This window comes from Pseudopipra pipra, chromosome 9 (genome assembly GCF_036250125.1).
Source record: "Pseudopipra pipra isolate bDixPip1 chromosome 9, bDixPip1.hap1, whole genome shotgun sequence".
Taxonomy (NCBI): domain Eukaryota; kingdom Metazoa; phylum Chordata; class Aves; order Passeriformes; family Pipridae; genus Pseudopipra; species Pseudopipra pipra.
Window position 1 is genome coordinate 17,622,586 of NC_087557.1, and position 21,450 is coordinate 17,644,035.

Here is a 21,450-nt window from a genome sequence, read left to right on the forward strand (position 1 = left end):
TTCTGGCCCTTATAAATAGTTTCTCTTCATCTTTCTTGTCAGCTCCCTTCAGGTACTGGAAGGCCCCAGTTAGGTCACCCCAAGCCTCCTCTTCTCCAGGCTGAACAATCCCAACTCTCTCAGCCTTTCCATGGGGCTGGCTCAGAGACTCCCCTAAAGCAGGGCTTTGTCTGGTGTAACTCTTGTGGTGTGCTGAACTTCTCTGGGGGATGAAATCCTGGCTGCTGTTGCACTTTCTGTGGTTTCCTGAGACTAAACTTCTGTCAGAGCAGACCTGTAATTTGGGATGGTTTCAGGAATGGGATATCTATCCTCTGGCAAGATAAAATGTTTGTTGTAACCAACACCATGTGTAAAATGGGGCCATGAAGCAATAAATTGCATTAATGTGAGGTTGTTATGACACTTAAAAATGCCCTGCAATTACTCATGCTTATTAATGAACTGCAAGAAGTGTACTTTTGCAATTAGTTAGTTATCAGTACTTGCCAACCCTTTCAAATAGCACCCAGGGAGTTGTTTCCATTGGAGTAGGGTCAGATGAGCTGCAGCCACATGGCATCAGGAGGCAGCGTGTGCTGGGTGGGACAGGGCTCTGGTGCAGGTGACATGGAAGGGCTGGAGAGAGTTCCCTCCAGTGTTGGCAGGAGCTGGTGGTGTTTTGTGGGGTGTCTGTGTGTGCATGCAAGAGCAGTGTTGTGTAAGAATGAGCTCAGGTACTGTGTCCAGCGTGGGGTCACTCCTTGTTACCCGTTTGAGTATTTGGAAGGCATTTGGAGGGACTGCTGCCTTTCCTCTTCACTGATGGCAAAAGGGCAGGGGTTTATGAAAAATAAGCCTTTTCTGTGGGTTAGTATACTGTTCAGTTGGAAGTCATAATGAAAAATGGGATAATAAAAACAAATGCTGCAGGACTCTTGTCTTCTCTCTTGAATCAGAGCGTTTTAACTTCTTGCGTAACTGTGCTTTCATAAAATCCAAGAAAGGTTTGAGTGGGAAAGGCCTTTAAAGCACATCTCGTCCCACCCCCTGCCATGGGCTGGGACACCTTCCACTAGACCAGGTTGCTCCAAGCCCTGTCCAACCTGGCCTTGAGCACCACCCTCAGAAGCCCATTATACAAAGGGCTGCAGGCCCAGGGCTGCACCAGAACAGGTGAGTGACTCAGCCCCAGGTGGGACAGGGCTTCAGTGTGGTGTGTTTAGTAATGATGGATGATTAAAAAGTAGAAATAAAAAATGGAGGGGACCAGAGATGCCAGGTGGGTGTTAGACCTTGTTGGGGGAGCTCCCAAGGAGAAAAACCAATTCCATGAGCAGCTATCTCAAAGACTTGCTGAAGTTGCTGGAAGGCTCTGAGGCTTTGAGGTCTGGGTGGGGGATTATCTGCAGGGGGATGGTGGGACAGGCGTGGTGTTTGGTAGATGCTGAGCTTGACCTCTTGCAGTGGCTGGTTTTCCTCACTGTGTGTGTGTGTCTTGTGCTCCTCAAGGAGGGCACTCAACCCTCACATGACAGTGACATTGTACCTAATTTCCAGTGTTTAAGTCTGAATGTGAGACTCCACACTGACCTTGCTTTGAGCTGTCCCTATGTGAGGATGGTGCTGACACACTCTGTGTCACTGGGACACTTTCATGTCTGCATGTGATTAATTGCTCTAACCTACACTTTTAAAATGCAAAGGCAATTAAATAAATCTTTTTATGTTTGCTCCTTTTCATATGAACCAATAGATGTGTCTCTAAAGCCTTATTTATCTTGCATTAAATCAGCTGTAATTGTAAAAATATTCCACAGCATCTGTGATCCAAACAGTGTTGCTGGTTTGATGCTTTCCAGTCGCTGTTGGGGTGCAAGGCTCTGTCAGGCACAACTCTAATTTTCAGGATCTTTCTGGCTGTGCAGCTTTGTTGGCTGTGGACATAACCATTAGACAAAAAAAAACTAGAATGGGAGAGAGGAAAGCGTGAAATGTGCTTCCTATTTTGCATTTTTAAGACTTCATTAAATTAAATCAACAATCCAAACAAATTTAAGTTTTGAGCCTTGTTTCCAGGTTCTTCTGTTTTTGTTATCCACCTGCCTTGAGCATCATGAGGACAGTGTTGTCCCCAAAACAGATGTAAGAGGATCCAATCACAGAACCATTAAGGTTGGAAAATCCCTCTCAGACCACGGAGTCCAGCTGTTCCCCTAGCACTGCTAAGGCCACTACTAACCCATGTCCCCAAGTGTCCCATCCATAAGATTTTTGAACACTTCCAGGAGTACTGGTTCCACTATGGCTGGTCATGGCTACTTAATGAACTTGGATGTAGGAGATACAGATTTCTTTTCTTTGGAACAATACCTTAATGCAAAGTACATTTAAATGGATTTAGTCTGACCAACATGACAAACCTTGGGGAAATAGGCAGCAACAAGCCCTGCTTGACTCCCCATCCCTGTTTCTATGGGGGGGCTGGGTTTAGAGATAAGCACAGCAGTATTGACTCTTATTGCTGAGGACTCCCTGGTGGTGTTCATCAGGAACCAGCGGGGGTTTCCAAACCAGCTGATTAACTCCTGGCCTCCTTCCAAAGCTGAGTGCTGCTCTGACCTGTCTCCAGCTTTCCAGGGTCTGCCTTTCTCCACCCCTCAATCACAGATATTTTTGTCTTTCAGTCCTTTGTGACCTTCCTTGTCCTTTGCAGTTGTTTGTCTACTTTGTGACCCTGAGTGAATGTCTTCAGACTCCCAAGGCATGCTTAGTGTGTTTCAAACTTCATTTACCAAATCTAGGCTGGAGGCTGGACCTCTGCAAGTAAATTATTTGCATTATGCACCTGGTCATGGGCCACAATTCTTTTATGAAGAGTTACATTAAAAAAGTACGGGTTGCTTTAACCCTCGTTGAGCCATATTGCAGGAAAGAGTAGACCTACATTTTGCTTCATCTTTGTTTGCCAAGATGTTCAGAGTTCCAAAGTAAGTAATTTTAGGCACCAGAAGCAAAACAGCCTCAGTTACTGCAGCTCACTAGGAGGTAATGTGCTTCCCTTTGCAGGCACCCTGCTCAGGGGTGGTGCTGCTTACATACCCTGCTGTTGTGAAGAGGCACCAAATAGCACTAACATGCTTATTTTAAGGGAAAAATATTCTAGGGTAGAAAATACACAGCACTACCTAAGTCTTGGCAATGATTGACTTCCTCATGTGACACCTACAAATTGAAGCATTAAAGATTTTATGAAGATGGGACACAAATAAGAGCCTTGAGAAGAAAACTGATGGGTTTATTTTATAGAATGCTTTCAAATTGAAATTTGTTTACATCTGCATGCTCCCAGCAAGTATTTTGAGGCAGGAGGTTTGGGCTTCTGCTGAGTTTCAGAGCAGAAGCTGGTGGTTAGGAGTAGATATACGCATTTTAATAGATATAGTCAATAACTTGAAATATTATAGGAATGATATATTGCTTTTGCATCTCTGCTAATGATGTTCTCCCAGTGAAGGCAGGTTGGGAGCTTAGTGAAGGAATTATATAAAAACCTCTAGAATTTATGTGGGTTGATTCATCAAATGCTTTGTATCTTCACTAGCAAAACCACTTTGTTTTCATGAAAAAGAATCCCCATCCACCTCAACCAAGAGGTCCAAGTGGCTTTGTATTAAGCAATTAATAAGCAAGTATTTAATGGTTAATGATTTACTCAATTCCAGATGAATAAGTGATAGTAGTGGAATTTAAACACCCCTTTGAACTGATGAAAGTTATTCAAACCCTTTCTACAAGTGACTATGCATCTGGCAGGTGAGGAGTTGACCTGGTTGTGGGAAAATACTGGGTATTTTTTTCCTTTTAATTTAAATAGAGCCATCTGGAAATAAAAGTCATAAGAGAGCAGAGTGGCCATGGCTCCTGCACTCACAGGGGACACCAGTTGCTTGATAAGGTGCCATTTTGAGCTCATGGTCTGAGCTTGTGCGACAGGGGCTAAAACTCATAAACCCAGATGGGGAAAATCACATGAGCAGGACTTGTGCTGCCTTCCTCCCTCCTTGAGGGGGGAACCTCTTGGTGATGGGACAAAGCCAGTTGGGGAAATCAGTCTGGGATATCCTGGATGCTGCTGCAGAGCTGCCCAAGCTGTCCTGCAGCTGATTACACACAGAAACTTGCCTGGGTTGCCCTGCTGTGATGAGGAGTCACTGCATGAAAGATAACTGCTCACAGAGTGCTTTTAAATAGCTCTTCCATGTTGCTGTAGTGCTTTGATAAATAATTCTTTTTTTTTTTTATTATGAAATTGTGTGATGACTTTGTATTTCTGGCCTTTAAATCCTACCAGAGTGGGCTGTGAATTCTGAAGCTTATTGAAATGGTGTTGACAAGCAAGACCCAGACAAGTGTTACAGTCTGAGTGGGTGCATTTACTCCATGATGAGATGTTGTCTTACAGCTTTAGGAGTAACGTTGGAGCAAGAGGACTGAGCTGTAGCAGTAGGAATGTCCTGAGCAATTTTCCCCTGCCACATTTGCATGAAGGTGTGATAAGACTATATATTATTTGGACATGACTCTTTAATAGACAGAATTTAGATCATGAATTCAGCAAGAAACCCAGAAAGGGCTGGTTTCTTTGAAGTCCCTTGAGAGCTTGAACTGTGCTTTGCATTCTCACCTGCAGTTGTGTAATTGAGGCAGCTCAGTTTGTGCTCCCAATTTACAGCAAAAATCCTTTGAATCTGAAATGGGAATGACAGAAATATCAGTGTCTTAAAAAAAGCTCCTTATGTTTGGCCTTTTCTGTCCTGGATCACAAGCAGGCTTGTGGCAGCAGGAGAGAGTACAGGGATAATGTGTTCCCTGTGGTCCTCCCCTCTGTTGTGAACACACCTGGGCTGAACAGTACCTGTCTGGATTTCCTCAGTTTATTGGGGATTCTCAAAAATCCTGCTGGATTTCAGCCCTGGAGTCCTCCTCCTACATGGAAATAAGCATTCCCAGGGCAGGATGTTGCTCTCCAATGTTTAGTGAAGTGCTGGGTTTGCCTACTGTGAGTGAAAGGATTTGTATCTGTAATCTTCATTTCATCTTCCCAGCTAATAAAATTCCAGTTGGTTTTCCCATGGAGTAACCGATACCTGTGCTAATCGTGTGCCTTCAAACGTTGAAAAAAAATTGCATGTCTGACTTTAAGGAAAAACAAAAGTAGTGGGAAGTGTTACAGTTTTCCCCAAATTTGTTCTTTAATCTGTAGATTCTCCTCTGTACTGATGGCTGTGTTACATCACCTTGTTCTAACAATTTATGGAAGTGTGCCAGGATTGAAATTGTTGCCTTACAGTGGCAGGATAATTTTACTGTATTTCCCTGATTGCATGTCATTCTGTATCTCCTGGAGTATCTTTGTTTGATCTCTTGAATGATAATTGCTATCACTTCTTCGTGGGTTCATCATTCATATGTGTTTCTTCAAATCTGTTTCAGGATGCTGAAGGAAAAGTTTTTTCCCTCCAAAGCTGATGTGAACTAAAAAGCCTAATTTAGCTGTCTAAGGCTAAATTACATTTTGTGAACCAGTTAAAATCTTTTTTCTCTTTAAACCAATTTTGAGAAATAATACTTCTCTATTGCAAGGTATTTTTTTAATGTAAACTTGCAACTTAGCTGCTTTTACATGTATTTCCCTGAAAATTCTGGAGGATGCTCCTGTGACTCTGCTGATGTTAAACACTCCTGTTAAAAGCTCACTTGGTGTTACAGAAGTGAAAATGAAGTTAACTCCATTTCCTATTACCCTGTTTATGAGATTATCTTGCATTTTACTGAAATACTAAACAACTCCCCCAAACAGTAGAAGAAATAACTGCTTGTGTTTGAAGAATTGGTTCTTTTCAACCGCTTTGATTCCAAGCCATGAGGTTAAACCTGGAGGACTTGGGTTATCCCTTTAGCAAGAGGTGCTACAGTGTGCTGAGGGTGTCCCCCCTCCCCTGCTAAAAGCCTTGCACATGTTCCTGGAGGATGAGGGTGCAGGTGTCCCATCCTGGGCTCTGCCTTTTGCCAGCCCCACTCTGCAAATTGAAACCCAAATGTATAATTTCCCTTGAAGTGCTGAAGCTGAACTGAGCAGGTACAAACTGTTTCTGTGCTCTGGGTAAACAAGCCCACAATTGGCACTGAAGTGCCTCTTTCTCCCCATTCATGGTGGGGACGCTGCAGGTGATGAAGCAGGTCCAGACCCGATGTAGTGCTCATGGTCTGGGTGTAGCACAGTTTGTGCTCAGCTCTGTGGGTACAGCCTGGTTTATCAGAGGACAAGATAGTGGTAAATCTGGCAGAGCTGTCACAGCACTAAATCTGTTCTGCATTTGGTAAAATACATCCAACTCCACCCACCTTTCCAGGGCTCCGTGCAGTGCTGTGCCCATCACTGGCTGGCTTTGTGTGTTCTGAGGGCACCTGCTGCCCCATGGCCCTGTGCTGCCTCGAGCTGTTCTTTAGGTGCCTGGCGGCAGCCAGGGCTGTGTTCCCTGGGCGGGTACTGCCTTTGGTTCTGTCCATTCAACAGGTCTGATGTAAAACACACCGGCTTTAAGGTGGGGTCTTCTGGGCACTTGTATTGTTTTTAGCCACAGCTCAATCCAGTGCATAGAAGAGGAGACTTAACTGCAATGAGGTTTCCCCTGAGTCTTGTCTCTTCCAGGCGGAACAGACCAAGGTCTGTATGAAGTGGGGGCATCACCTGCCTTCCACACTCTACTTTCTGTAGACTCTGCCTTTCTACAAGCCCTGTCAAAAAATGGCCCTGAGGGTGTTTCCCAACCCTGCTGTGGAGGAATCCCTGGTATAGGGAATCACAAAGGGAGTGTGTGATTCCTTTTAAAGATCTGTATTAGTCATTGAGCAAACCTGTGTAGGATCAGGAGAAAACAAAAGCAGGTTTGTACCTGCCGAGATAAATGTAGGTTGTTACAAATGCGTTGCCTTGTTTTTCCCCACATGGATGAAGAACAACAGGAACGCTGAGCAATAAATCAGGGAGTAAATCCTTCATTTACTCCTCTCAAAATAGGTTTTATTAAAAATGGATTTTAATATTTGCTTTTGATAAGCAAAAGTAATAGTAGCAGTATGTGATGTCTGCTGCTCAAAATCCAGACTTGGGGGGGAGGAGACTGCAGGGTAAAGTCATTTGTAGGCTTATATTTTCAGTCCAAGATTTCCCTTGCTGCCGTTAAAAAATCAAGCCAAATTACAACCTACACCAGCTGAAAGAATACTCTGAAGAGTGCAAGTTTCTCTGCTCTGTATCACTTATTGGGCTTTATTTTAACCCCTCAGAGCACACCTGTGAAAAGCTCACTCTGTTTTCTCCTGCAAGTCATTGAGTCATTCTTAGTCTCCTTTTTCTGAAGATTTTGTATAAAACCATGCTTATCAACTTTAACCTCTCTTCTCCCTAAGATTTTTGTAGGCCAGCATTTAGACCTCAAATATGAATAGGTGAATGATGTGATTTAGAGAGTACACTTGTACTCAGGCATTGTAGGAAAGCAGACTGTCCTCAGCTGAATAATATTCAAACTTACATATATTTAAATGGTTTTTTTAATCTAGCATGTTAATTTTCTGTGGCCAAAGACAAGTTTTATGTTATGATGGATCTTTTGCTTGAGCTATTCCTTGCCCATTTTTGGTCAGTAACTGCTCTTGGGGTCTGACAGTACTGACTTGTTTGGGGTTTTTTAAATATACACTGTAAGGTGGGTTGTCATATCTGTGCCAGGGCTCCCTGGTAGCCTTTGTGATTATTTGTTAGGAAGTATTAAACATTAAGATTTATGTGAAGCCACCCCCAAAGGCTCCCAGCGAGACAGAGCTGCTGCAGCAGCCACAGTGTGACCAAACCTGCTGAGCTCAGCAGCAGCTCTGCAGGTGCTTCAGGCGCAAGGAAGGGACACAGCAATTTCTTTTCAAAGAGATTTGGTTTATTTCCCCCCTAATTAAAGTAATTAAATGGTATTTAATTGCAAGGCTTCATCTGAGTCTTTGTTACATCTCATTACCTGATTTATTTGGATTATCACATTTATTTCCACCTTGCGTAGTGGGAGCAGACCTGGCTCCTGAATTTCAGTGTGTGGTGTCTGGTTGTGCACACCAAGAAGCTGCTGAGCAAAAGCAGTAGCATGATAATAAATGCAAATATAGGTGGTATTTTCCAGTGCTCACTATATAACCCTGCCCCATGTGTAGAACCCATGTACTTCTTGACTCTTCCATTTGTGTCTGAGCTATATTCAATAATTTACAAATGTCTGTAGTTATAAATGTCACTTTTAAGTTTTACATTCAAATGTTTTTTGAGCACACAGATGTTTTCAGCTCCAGCTGTATGCTAAGGAATAGTGTGTATTTCCTCTCCTTAGAGTCTTGGTCTCCATGTGCTCACAAGTTTTCACACTACTGCAAATGTTTCTTTTGTAGAAAATCAAGACCTTGCTACTATCTGATTCTGAGAGGTTCATAGGTAAGTGCGAGGTTTAGATTGGGTATTAGGCAAATTTTTTTTTGCTGAAAATTGTGGTCAGACATTGGAAGGGGCTGCCCAGGACACCGCTGGAGTCTCTATCCCTACAAATGTTCAAAAAACATGTGGATGTGGCACTTGGGGATATGGTATCATGGAGAACGTGGTATTGGGTTAATGATTGGACAGAATGATCTTAGAGAGTTTTTTCCAACCTTAATGATTGTGTGATTCTAAATATATGAGCAGGCCAGCCCAGAAGTCTCCAAGTGCTCATTTTTCTAAGGCTGAGTTGTTTTTCAAAGCTTCCTTGCCCCCATCAGTGTTTGCCAGTGTCTCCTCTGAGCTTCCCATTTCCCTCATAGTTCCCCTCCTGTGCTGTGAGCAATGCTGAGAGCTAGCTCATCCTTTGAGATGTATCACCATCTCCCTGTATGCATGACTTTTCAGGGTGGAAATTAGGGATAAAGGAGAAAGAACTATGGACATAAATGCAGGCATGGGGTTTTTTTTGTCTCCTGGAGCAGGGATTTTTTCAGGACTCACATTGTGTTTTGAGATGAGGCTGAAGTGCCTGCTGAAGGTTCAGAAGGAATTGAGGACTCACAGCAAGCCTGCCAGGATTAAGAATAGCTTAAATGATGGAGTCAGGGTTAGAGACAGAGAAAATTTTCTATGTGCTCTGTCCAAGTTCTTTGCAGGAAGCCTCAAAATAGACAATTTTAGGTTTTCATCTCCATGGTTGATTGGCTATTACTCCTGGAAGAAATTCTGGCACAGCATTACTGTGGCTTATTTGCTCCCCAGGACCCAGAGGCTCAAGTTTTTGGATGGTTATTTTACATATACCCTGCACCTTTGCTACACTTTTCTGTTGTGCTTTGAGCACCTTTATCCAAGATGAATTTAAAGGATTATTGGTGGAGCTCTGATGACCTTTGCTGGTGTTTGGTTGAGAAAAGGAGTTCAGTATTTGACTTCCCCCACCTCTTCCCCTATGAATTAGAGAATCATGGAGTTATTTGGGTTGGAAGGGTCCTTTAAAGCTCATCCAGTCCCAGCCCCACACCTTCTGCTTAGACCAGGTTGCTCCAAGCCCTATCTAACCTGGCCTTGAATACTTCCAGGGATGGGGCACCCACAATTTCTCTGGGCAACTTACACACATGGAAATACATAAATCAAATTTTACAAAACTATTTGAGATGGATAATGAGTAAAGGCTGCTCACAAAAGGACATGTTTTAGTCCCTTAAGTCTCTTAGCGGTCAGAGTTCACCCAGCAAGAAGTAGTGGAAAAATCAGTGTCCCAGGAGAAGTGTAATGACAGTCGAGGCTTTAAATGATCAAAGGCTCCCTTGAAAAGCCTGTTGTTAACTCTTGATGTTGCATCACAACTCTTTGTCAGTCCTGAAGGAAAAACAAAACATGGATGATTTTTGGAGATACAAGCAAAATCATTCAAATATGGAAGATAGAAACACAGCTGTTTGTTAGGAGGGTGTTTTTTGTTTTTTTGTTTCCCCCTAAACTATGTCTTTTAACTATCTAGATCCAGTGTTGTGGCTGCAGGCAAAGTGGAATCTGCACATATTGCTGTGCCTCTGGCAGGCAAATGTTTCTGGGGTATGTAACACTTGAAGCAGGTAGCACAGAATGAGGCTGCAAGTCAATCTGGCTACAACTAATCAATTATTCACAACAGACTTCTAGCAAAATAATTTAAAGGAAAAATCACCTGCCAGTCATTAATAGGCATGCAGACAAATTAAAGAAGTGATGCTTACAGCAAAAATAAGAGGCTTACAGTGTGATCTCTAATAAAAAAAAAAAATCAAACCTTGCTTGCTAAATAGAACTCTAGTCCATGCACCCGCTTGTTAAAAAATACCACAATTGAATATATTTTTAATAAGGTGACAGATTTGATGACTCAGAGCCACGGTTTGTAAAGAGTTTTAGTTTCAGCTGACCCAGACTCTGCTTACCTGGAGTTTAGTCCAGGTAAGCAGTTTGCTGCATGTTGTCTTATTTTGCCATTTGCACAATGGGCTTGGGAAAAATGCTGCTCCTGTTGAGGGCTGGAAGATTTTCATAAGAAAATCTTTAACAAATATACTTGTGCCTGAGGGCTGAGCCCTTCGTAGACTCAGTGGTTTGAGTTGGAAGGCACCTTAAAGCTCACCTTGTTCCACCCCCTGCCATGGGCAGGTCCCTTCCAACTCAAACCATTCCGCAGTTCTCTGATCTGGGTGTCACAATACAGACATGATGTAGTGTCACCAAGTACGTTTCTATGATCCTTTATTAACAACCTTTCTTTTCCCAGTACACAAAACAGTTTAAACCATCATTAGTTACAATTTGCAGACACTATTGCCAGTACAAATCTGGCTGTTATGTGTAGTCAGTCCCTTGCCAAGAGATCATCTCTTTCCCCCGGTGCCTCCAGTACAGATAAGATGTTTGTTGCCTCGTTGCCTTCTGAAAGATGGTATTGCTTACAAAGAAGTGTGTTGTGAAATGCTCCACCTGACACAGATTTGTTGATCAATAAAAGCCAACAAACCAGACTTGAATTTTATGGAAATAATTTCCAACAGCTGCTATTAACTGTGCTACCAGATCAGGTCCCAGCTTGACTGTTCTGACTCCATCCAAGCTGCTTCTGTGGAAAACAGTCTGTGACGCTGTTGTGATCTTATCTTACTTATCTATATGTTATTAATGGTTCTTTTTACTCTCTTTTCTACATTGTTTTCTCTGGTGCGACTCCAGAATTTATTGCTTTGCATGGATTCTTCAAAGATTCTTTCTATATTCCACAAAGAGATGTGATCACTGCAGTGTTCCTTGGAAGGGCTCTCCTTTTATCATTGAAAATATCAAAATACAACAAGGTGGTTTGCTCAAGGCAGCCAAGATCAGTGTTGGAATGTAACCACTGAGGGATCTCTACCCCATAGTATTTATTTCTGGAGTTAGAAACGCAGTACATTGTACTGGGAATCCAGGGGTTTGCCTTTTCCTTCTGGGACTGTTTGGGGCTGTGCCAGGGTTCCCTGGTAGGAAGAGATACTCAGGTGCCTCCTGTCTATCCTGTGCTCTGCCCCAGGATTGGTGCTGCTGCTTTTCTACCAGATCAGCCTGGAAAAGGACACAGGAGGCAGGAACAAATCCATCCTAATCAGAGACACTTGGCCATGGTTACATTCCCACCGTTGTGAGGACACTTTGGGAATTTTGGCCTGGCTCCCACCTGTCCCAGGAGGGATGTGCCATGTACCTGGTGCTGAGCAGAGGATATGGCCACCTGCAAAGCCATATTCATCTTCACAAAAGTGATTCTTTCAAAACAAAAAATAAAGATATAATTACAGGTCCATAATTCAGCTACAATTACAAAAAAAGTTATATAATTCCAGCTCCTTTTGCTTTATTTCTTGGATGTCCTGCAGTGAAAATACCATCAAAGTGCTGAACTGAATATAGTATTTGGCTTAATTCCCCTGGTTTTGGTTTTCTCTCACTGGGATACTTCCTAAGTGAGGTGGTTCAGTGCTTTACTGAAAAGTCACTCCAGATCTTTCATCGCTTTTCTAGAAGTCACCAAAATCACTGGATCAGATTCTTTGTCTTTTTTGGAGAATGCCTTTCCATCAAAAGAAAGGAAATAACTTGTCACTTAGCTTAATAAATGATGGATTTTTAGAATAGGTTTTACCACTTATTCATGTTTGAAATACATATTGATGCCAAAGATCAAAATCTTTCTGGAATTTGAGGGGGAGGGAAATCCATTTTGAACTTAACCTGTCAGACATTCCTACCTTGTGAGATCTCAGACTTATGAATTTTAATTTGATTTTAACCTAAATGGCATCTGGGAGAGGCAGGAACAACCTCTGCTGACTCCCAGAGGCATTTGGACATCGATCCTTCTGGATTTTGAGCTGTGGAATTTTTCCTAGGTATACTGTATCACAATCTTGATGTCCAAAGGGATATTCAAAAGGATGATTGTTATGCTTCAGACAGGAAACACATTTCACCTGTTCTGGAACAGTAAAATGTTTTCTTGATGTCAATCCAAACTAATCAAAGTGAGAAGACAATTTGAGCAAGATTTAAAAAAAAAAAATAGTTGTGTTTTTTTTTTTCTGTTTAGACACCTCATGCACAAAGACAAATACAACTGATGGAATGTAAAGCCAAGAAGAGGATGATGTTGGCTGTATGGAAGAAAACCCCATTCACAGGTTTATAATACAGCTCATAAATGAGATTGCAGCCAAAGAAATACCATTCAGGATCTGAATAAAGTTAAATAAATAGTCAGTATTTATGCTGAAAGCTGCTAACCTGCAGCAAATTAAATTGGTCAGCAGAAATCACAATGCATTGAACAAGGTGAAGTTCCATCCACAGCTGGGGCCATGTCCCCAGAGTGTGACACAGGGACAACTGCTGTTTAGAACAACTGCTCAAGAAGTTTTTTTACAGAATTTTTACAATTTTTCTCTGTGTGCCACTAAAATTTGGAACAGTCTTCATCAAAATGCCAATTTTTGTGAAGACACTTTCCATAAAAGGGCAAGGCACCTCTATTTTATGTTGGAGCTGCCTTTTGCTCATGTAAATCATTCCTATTGATTTACCTTTGTTCTCCTTGGAAGAGAGATTTTATTTCTTGGATGTGTGACCATGGATGCCGGTCATCATGGCTGGTTTTATATTTCATAAATATATTGCAGGGTTTATACTGTGCTAAGGGTCAGCTACATATCCACAAATGGCAGATTTAAATGCCTTAAATATGGTTGAGATTTATCCAGCTGAAATATTAAACAGCTAAATTTCAGCTTTTAACTGGAATAATGGGAAAAATCAGAGGCCTGGGTTTTGCTGGCCATAAAAGTCAGTTTGACCTCTCTTCTTGTTTCCTGTTGCTTTGCTTTGGTATTTATATTTGCCTTTTTTAAAGTAGTTCAACACCCTATATTAAGGGTTGACAACTTAATTATATGTGATTGATCTGCTTATTTTGAATGAGTCGTTACCAGAATGTAAAAGGCAAGTGCTATTCTTGCTTTGTATTTACCAGTTGTGAGTAGAGGCATGGAAGGGAGGTGGTCCAGCTCTAGAGCATCCAACAGGTTCCTGCAGGGAAAAACCAAGATGGGGTTGTCCTGCAGCAATGCCAAAAATGTCACTGGTGAGAATCAGAATCATTGAGGTTAGAAAAGCCCTCCCAGATCACTGAGTCCAATTTGTGACCAATCCCCACCTTGTCACCCAGCCCAGAGCACTGAGTGCCACATCCAGCTGTTCCTTGGACACCTCCAGGGATGGGGACTCCACCCCCTCCATAAGCAGCCCATTCCAATACCTGACCACCCTTTCCAGGAAGAAATTCCTCCTGATGTCCAACCTGACCCTCCCCTGGCACAGCTTGAGGCCATTTCTGCTTGTCCTGTCTCTTTTTCCCTGGGAGCAGAGCCTGACTCCCACCTGGCTCCACCCTCCTGTCAGGGAGTTGCAGAGAGTGAAAAGGTCCCCCTGAGCCTCCTTTTCTCCAAGCTGAGCCCCCCAACTCCCTCAGCTGCTCCTGGTGCTCCAGACCCTTCCCCAGCATTGTTTTGTTCTCTGGACATGCTCCAGCCCCTCAATGTCCTTCTTGCTGTTCCAGAACTAGAACTTGAGGTGCCTCACCAGTGGCCAGTACAGAAATGGTGTTCCTGGAAACCTCCTCATCCCAGAGAGTCTGAGCATTCTGGTTCTTAGGAGTGGAAGTCAGTTGGCCTCCTAGACATTGCTATGGAAATTGGGCAGTAGGGATTTGTTGCTTTCCCTAGAAACACTGGCAGATGCAAACCAGAGGGAAGGACCACCTGGAGTGTTGGTCACATTGGTCCTCTGGCAGGATCTGGAAGCATCTTGCTGCTTTCTGAAACATAAGCTTAACCCAGCCTGGAATCCTCCACCCCCAGAGGAACTACACAGCAAGGGCCAACAGCCCCAAACAGCTAAAGCCACAAAAGTGGTCAGTGACTGTCTTCCAGTTTCAGCTGTCTGAGTGTCACTCAAATGTGTTTAACTCCTGCCTTTCTATAAATTCATGCTGCCTGCCCTGATTGGCACAGAAGCTCCTAAATTTATTGGATGAGATTTGTCAGCAGAGGGGCCCCCTGTGGAGATTTTCCTTACCCAGCTGGAATGTGGTCACTAAGGACAAGGACAATGCTTTGGCTGGAAGAGAAATGTCCCTTCAGAGGAGAGTTGCAATGTAATTCTGTGCCCAGCTGTGCCACATCCCCAAAGCTTCTCTTCATGTTCTTTTTCAAAATGTTGAACAGTCTGGAAAGGGATTGAACTTCTTGGTTTCTTTAAGCTTTGCTCACATCTACTTTAAAATTCTGCGTGAAATGTGTGTAGTGGTTGTGTGGCAGAGTCACAGGGATGAGCTTTGGTTTTGAGGTTGATTTAAATGCTCAGTCCACTCCGAAGGAATGTCACTCCTTATCCATCTGATGCCGCATGTAAGATAATGTTTGTGACATGGGCTTTATCCTCTCCTGGAAGCAGAGCAGCTAATGCTGAAGTTTTAGGCATCATTCCTTCTAATAAATGAAGTAGTCCATAAAAAATTAAGTAACTAAACTGTCAAGACTTTCATGTTGTCAGAGGCTTTCAAAAGGCTTGGAACAAATTTTGGAGGTCTGTTTGATCTTCCTTCTACTGTCACAAACACAAGAATGAAACATGTGCCTTTCTCAATAATTCAGGGCAGGAAGATTGTTTCTCACCGAAGATGTTCACTGAGGTGCAGAGCTGCTGCAGTGGAAAGGGTCACACAGCTCCCAAGACCAAAGGGTTTGTGTTTCCAGGAAAAAAACAGGATGCTGAAAGCTGTCACTGGTGGTGTTAGGGCTTAAATCTGGTTTAAAATTTCTTGTGAAATAGTTTTTGCACTAAGGAGTGTTTTGAATAATGTCTCTCTTCTAACGAAAGCAACTCAAGCACTTGGTAAGAAGAAATAACTCCTTGACCGAAACTGCTCAGTTATTAAGTGATGCCTTGGATTTCTTTTACAAGAACATTTGCTTTTCATAAACACCAGTGTGTATAAAATCAGGACTTCTCTGCCTCAGCCTGTTTGGACTCTCTTCTCCCAGGTAATGAGTGACAGGATGAGAGAAAATAGACTCAAGCTGTGCCAAGAGAGATTTAGGTTGGGTGTTAGGGATTTTCTTCCTAGAAAGGGCTGTCCCACCCTGGCACAGCTGCCCAGGGAAGTGGTGGAGTCCCCATCCCTGGATGTGTTTAGAAAACTGTGTGGATGTGGCACTTGAGGACATGGTTTAGTGGTGAACATTGTTGTGCTGGGTTGAAGGTTGGACTTGTTAATCTCATTTGTCTTTTCCAACCTTAATGATTCTGTGTTTCTATAACTGAAATCAGTAACAGTATACTGATTTCCAGCCCTGGAGAACCGTGTGCAGGCAGGATGCTGCTGCTGGAGTTCACACTCTGTGTGTTCTTTGTACTCACTGATGCTAGCTTCGTTTAGGAGGTGTGTGCTTCACTTGTCTGATTCCTGTGTTTCTTACACAGCCTGGCTCCCAGTGTCCTTACTTGCAGTGGGATTAGTGCCAGCGAGGGAGGAGCTTTCCTCTTGGCATCCTCTGTCCCTCAACAAGCAGAAGTGAGACACTTCCTTAGATTCAGAGGTTAATCTGTTCTAGGACTAAGTGAGCAGGAATTTCTGTTGGATCAGTTTTTAGTCCTTGCCTGACTGATGGCCACTGACTAGTTAGAGGATGCTGGAATATTAACCTGGATTCCTTTCCCTGCTCAGCTCTCAGCTGTATGCCAAACCAGAGCTATTTTTACCTGTGCTGTTTAAACTCTCTGTGAAGATGAAACAGCCCTTCCATGTGTTTACTCACTGGGAGGTTTAAAGCACTGACTGGGCAAAGTCTCAGCAGTTCAATGTAAGAAAATACACTGACTGTGCAGCTACAAGGACATTCCTCTCTCTGGTTTGTTTGTTTCCCCAAATTAATTCTATTTTAAGTTTCAGAAGTACTTGGAATTGAGCTTGAGGGGGTAAAAATAATGTTTTCTTGAAGCAGCATATGCTGAAATTACTGAAAACATGTATTTTGGACTTGGGGCTGTTTTAGTCTGTTCTCTTCTCCTGAGATGTGTCTCCATAGACCCAGCTCTAGTGACAAAGGCTTTGGAAGGAGCACTGGATTAGAGCTTCCTTGATGTCTTCCTGATTTCCACACACTGTGAATGTTTCCCATTCAATATTACTTACCTGACTAAGACAGTAGAAATTAAAGGAGTGTTGTCTTCTTGAAATACGTGTAAAAATAAAAGCCAAGGTAGATGCATGCCAGGGAGGAAGGGAGAAGAATGTAATCAGATAATAAAATTTCCCTAATAACTGAAAGAAAACCATAAATATATGCTGAAAACTGGTGTTAGTGAAACTTTTCTATATTAGTGACTATGTAGGTCTGAAATAATTTTCTCAAGTTAGTTTTCTATGAAAATGCAGCTTTTTTCTTTCTTTTTGGATTTTGATTTCATTAAACACTAAAGACAGAGTCATACAGGAATCCACGTATCATCCATAAGCTAACAGGCTTTATTTCCTTTTCTAGGTGTCCCAGTGTATTTTAAACTGGGAAGTGCTGCTTTATTCCTTTCCTGGTTTGTCTGCTTGCCCTTGAGGATAATGGGCAGTGGGGGATATAAATGTGACCCTACTGTTGAGCAAAGGAAGAAACAGGTTGCCCAGAGAAGCTGTGGCTACCCCATCCCTGGAAGTGTCCAAGGCCAGGTTTGGGGCTTGGAGCAACCGGGGGTAGTGGAAGGTGTCCCTGCCCATGGTAGGGGATGTGGAACAAGATGGGCATTGAGGTCCCTCCCAACCCAAACCATTTTCAGATTCCAGGAAATGTTCAACTGATGTCTTTTAACACCTGGCTCCAAGAAGGGACCCCCATTCTCAGGGTACATGGGGTGCTCCTCGTGACCCCTAGTTGGAGAGGTTATTGATGGAAAACAGCTCTGGGCACAAGCAAACTTGTGCAGCTGCAAGGTTGTGTTCATGGAAAGGCCTGGTGCTCTGTGCCTGTCCATCATGGAAGGAGCCAATGAACCAAGACTTCTCATCCTGACTCTCTGACAGTCTGGCACAAGGCTGGAGAGCGCCCTGGGGTGCATTGGTGTTTCTTGCACAGACAATGAGAAGGGAAATGAGGAGGGAGCTGGTTTCTCCTGGCCCATGTGGTGTGGGATGGTGCTGCTCTTGCTGATTATATGGGAATACCAAATCTGCTGCCAGTGGACCATTCTAGACTGGCCACAGCTGGACTGGGAAGGCTGCTAAATGGGATGTATAATGTCAAAAAATATCCAAGCCTTCAGCAAAGAGGGAAGAGATCAGTTCCTGTCTCCAGGGAGGCTACTATCCTCTGCTTTGCTTCTCCTACTGTCCAAGAGGAGACTGTGGTTGCTGTGCCTGACCTTGAGGTAAGGAGCCTGATTTACCTTCTTATTGACTCAGTATTTCAGAAACGTTTTGCCACACACAGCAGGAACCTCGTTGAGTTTGGTGCTGCTGGTGCTTTCAGGAAACGCTTTTCCATCTGTGTCCTACTCATAGGAAAACCTCTCAGGGCTGTGTGGCTGCTGAAAAGCCATCGCTGTGTCATTGAGCCTCTCTGGGCTCTGCTGAAGCCACAGCTCTGGGGAGCTCCATTCCAGCCCAGGCTGTGGTGCAGTGGTTTCACACTGACCCCTGGTGCAGAGCAGTGCTGTGTTCCATGCACTGCTCTCTTGGGATGGTCAGGAGCTGCTACACCCTTTGCTGGTCTACTGAAAATACACCCTGAGGAGAGGTCGTATAACTCCTTGATAGTCACGTAGAATGGAGATCCTGGATAACATGTCATGCAAAATAAACAATCCCTTTGCATGAGTGGAAAGGTGATGGTGTGGTTATATGAGGCCTTTTCTATAGAAAAATGAAATTTATATTTTAAGACGATCACATTTTTTTTTTAATCTTTTAAAAACTGAGGGAAAACTTGACTCATAACAGAGCTTTTAAAAAGGTCCAAATATGCAGACAACTGGTGTACTTTCATAGGATGAATGAATGAGGGTTTTGTTTTGGTTTGGTTTTTTTGAAATTGCAAGAAGGATTCTGTGTTTTCATTGAAATATGGGTGTGGTGGGAAATCCCAGCCGCAAGTTCTTTGACTGCAATCACATCCAAGCCTGGTGCGTTTGTGAGAGCTTGTAACACGCAACAGTTTGTGTATTATTGTGTTTCTTTGAGGAAGGGAAATCTTTTGTGTCCCTATTTTGCGTTGCTGTTTGTTGAGGCTGGAGATTGCAATCTCTGGGTTTTATTGACAGGAACAGTGAACTTCTTTGTGCATTTCCATTGTCGAAAGTAGTTATTTCCTGGGTTTTGTAAGTTAAATCTTTTTGGTAGCATTATTTAGCAGCATGGCATATTTATTCTAGTATCTAACACTCCTATTTGAATGTTCTTCACTATCCCCCAAAGTTTTGTACTTCATTTCTTTCCTGTCCTTTGTCCTCCAGCTGGTGCACCCAAGTATTTTACCTCTAGATGTTCTGATTATTCATTACTGTGAAAATTTTCATCCATAAGAGGAGTAATTTTTTCTTCTAGCTGCTGAGTCAGTTATTTCATTAATATGACTGCACTCTTTCAATGTGCAAATTTTCTGCAGTCCTGGATTTGGTTTTGTTGCACTGACTTCATTTGATCCGACACTTTATTAAGCGGAAATGAGCACTCTGATGGAAGATAGAGTAATTTGGGGCTGTTTCTCTGCCTGTCCTTGCTGAGCTGCAGAGCATCAGTAAAGCCTTCAGCCATGTAGAAGCCAGATCTGGGCCAATCATCTCCTCTGGCTTCTGTGGTTTTCCTTGCCATGTGCCTTAATTTCTCCACCAGCACAACAGTTTGTTTTTTCTTAGTGATATGGTGCTGTCTATTGCAATTTCACTAATAAACATCCCTAATTTCCTACCAGCACATCAGGATTCCTGTACTTGTGGAACCTCTGGGAAGTATGTGAGTGACACATCATTAGTCTTGTACAAGACGTGTTGTTTCAAACAGCTATGACTAATTACCAACAAATGATGAGAATTTGAACATCAATTCCCAGTCTTTGCTCTAGGCAAACCCACTTTTCATCACTCTTCTGTGGTTTGTTTCCTGGAGGGGGTCAGACGCTGCTGGCAATTGTTGTAGTTGCTCATTCTTCTGTCTTTTTGCAATCAGTTTTGGGGTTTCAATTAAGGATTGAAATCATGTCCCAGATTATTTAAAATAATATTTTTTGCATTCTTTAAAATGGTTCTTTCCTTGCTGATGTCAGACACAAACATTTCAACTTTATGCACGTACACACAAGCAGAATGTCTCTGCCTGCAGACCCAAAAATTACATTTCTATTTAGAGTTTACCATTATCATAATTGCATGTGTTTTATTCTCGACTCGACTTAAGTTATACTGGATTCTCAACTTACTTCACCTGCATATTAGAGTTTACTCTTTGTGCTGTAAGATCCTATTATGGTGCTTCCCAAAAGCTCTCACTGTGAAAGCCAATAACTTTTCCTTAGAGCCAAACAGGTGAAGTGAATGCTGAGTTTGAACATCCTTCCTAATTTAAATTCACAAATCTCTGAAAGAAAAGCAGGTTGTTGCTGTTTTGGTACATGAAGGCAGCCATTCTTTGGATGTCCATGTGGGAAACAGGAAGCACCAAGAGGTGATGCAGCAGTGTTGTGATGGTTGGTACAGTTTGGAATGCTGGGCCATGGGGTGGGGTTGTGTACTTGAAAGTAGATACAAAAAATTGGAAACATATAAACAAAATGGTGACAAAGAGTGGTTCAAGGTCTGAAAAACATGCCTTTGCAATAACAAGGTTAGAGGTGAAGAGTTGATTATTGCCCATCAGGACCTACCTGGCAAGATTTCTGCAGGCATCATGATTCCTTATGGAAAGGCCTGCCAGGAGACTGCCAGCAGCAAAGACATCTCAGAAAATTCTGGGAATGTTTGACATTTCCCATGTAACTGACCTACCCAGGGATATCTTAGATTCTCAGACATAACAGTTTTTAAATCTGTTTTAAATCCAGATTTAATTTCTGTGTTGGCAAGTCCCATGTCCTGTGACTCAGCATTACAGGATGGAATTCTTGGGGCTAATAAAACGACAAGCTCGTGTTGCAAGATTTCTCCCCAGTGGGGCACTAATAGAGCATCTCTGGTTACTTAATTTCATAATGTTGGTAGGAGCGTATTATCATTTAGACCTTTGTCTGTGTGACAAACATGATTGAAATCACTCAGCCAGTTGCAAAGCTCGTCACAGTGGGTTGGGCACACAAATACAAATGGAGCTGGGGACATCAGCCTCCTTTGCTTAAAGGAAAAAGAAAAGATAAAAATATGCGGAAACCTAATAAATAGGTTTATGCTTGATGTAAAACATTCTGTGTTGTTGTGATCAGGTACCTTATTGATATTCAATTTGAAAAATTAATAATTAAAAAAATTTAAATAATTCAACAGACATTCACTTCTGGGGCAATAATATCTGACTGACTCTCTTAAAGTTCCTTTGGTTTGGAATTTAGATTTACTATTTAAAAATGTGCAAATGAGTTGTTTCACTGGTGGGTGTTATAGAGCTGATCTTTGAGGGGGGTTTTGGAATACCTAAAAATTATTTTAAATTGATGTTGAAAAGTTTCTCTTCAAAATGTAGCCTATGAAGCAGATCACTTTATCTCTGCCACCTTTAGTCGTGGTCTCTGTTGCATTGGAAGGAAATTTGTTAAGATTGTGTC

The 21,450-nt window shown here is 42.5% G+C and overlaps 1 long non-coding RNA gene across 1 annotated transcript; it reads right to left on the minus strand.

Annotated features, from left to right (window-relative positions):
* Nucleotides 1–9,748: 9,748 nt before the first annotated feature.
* Nucleotides 9,749–10,696, minus strand: LOC135418557 (uncharacterized). Its single transcript, XR_010432518.1, has 2 exons — nucleotides 10,510–10,696; nucleotides 9,749–9,931 (listed from the first exon to the last, which is right to left on the minus strand). It is a non-coding gene; the product is annotated as an uncharacterized LOC135418557 (long non-coding RNA).
* Between the last annotated feature and the right edge of the window lie 10,754 nt (nucleotides 10,697–21,450).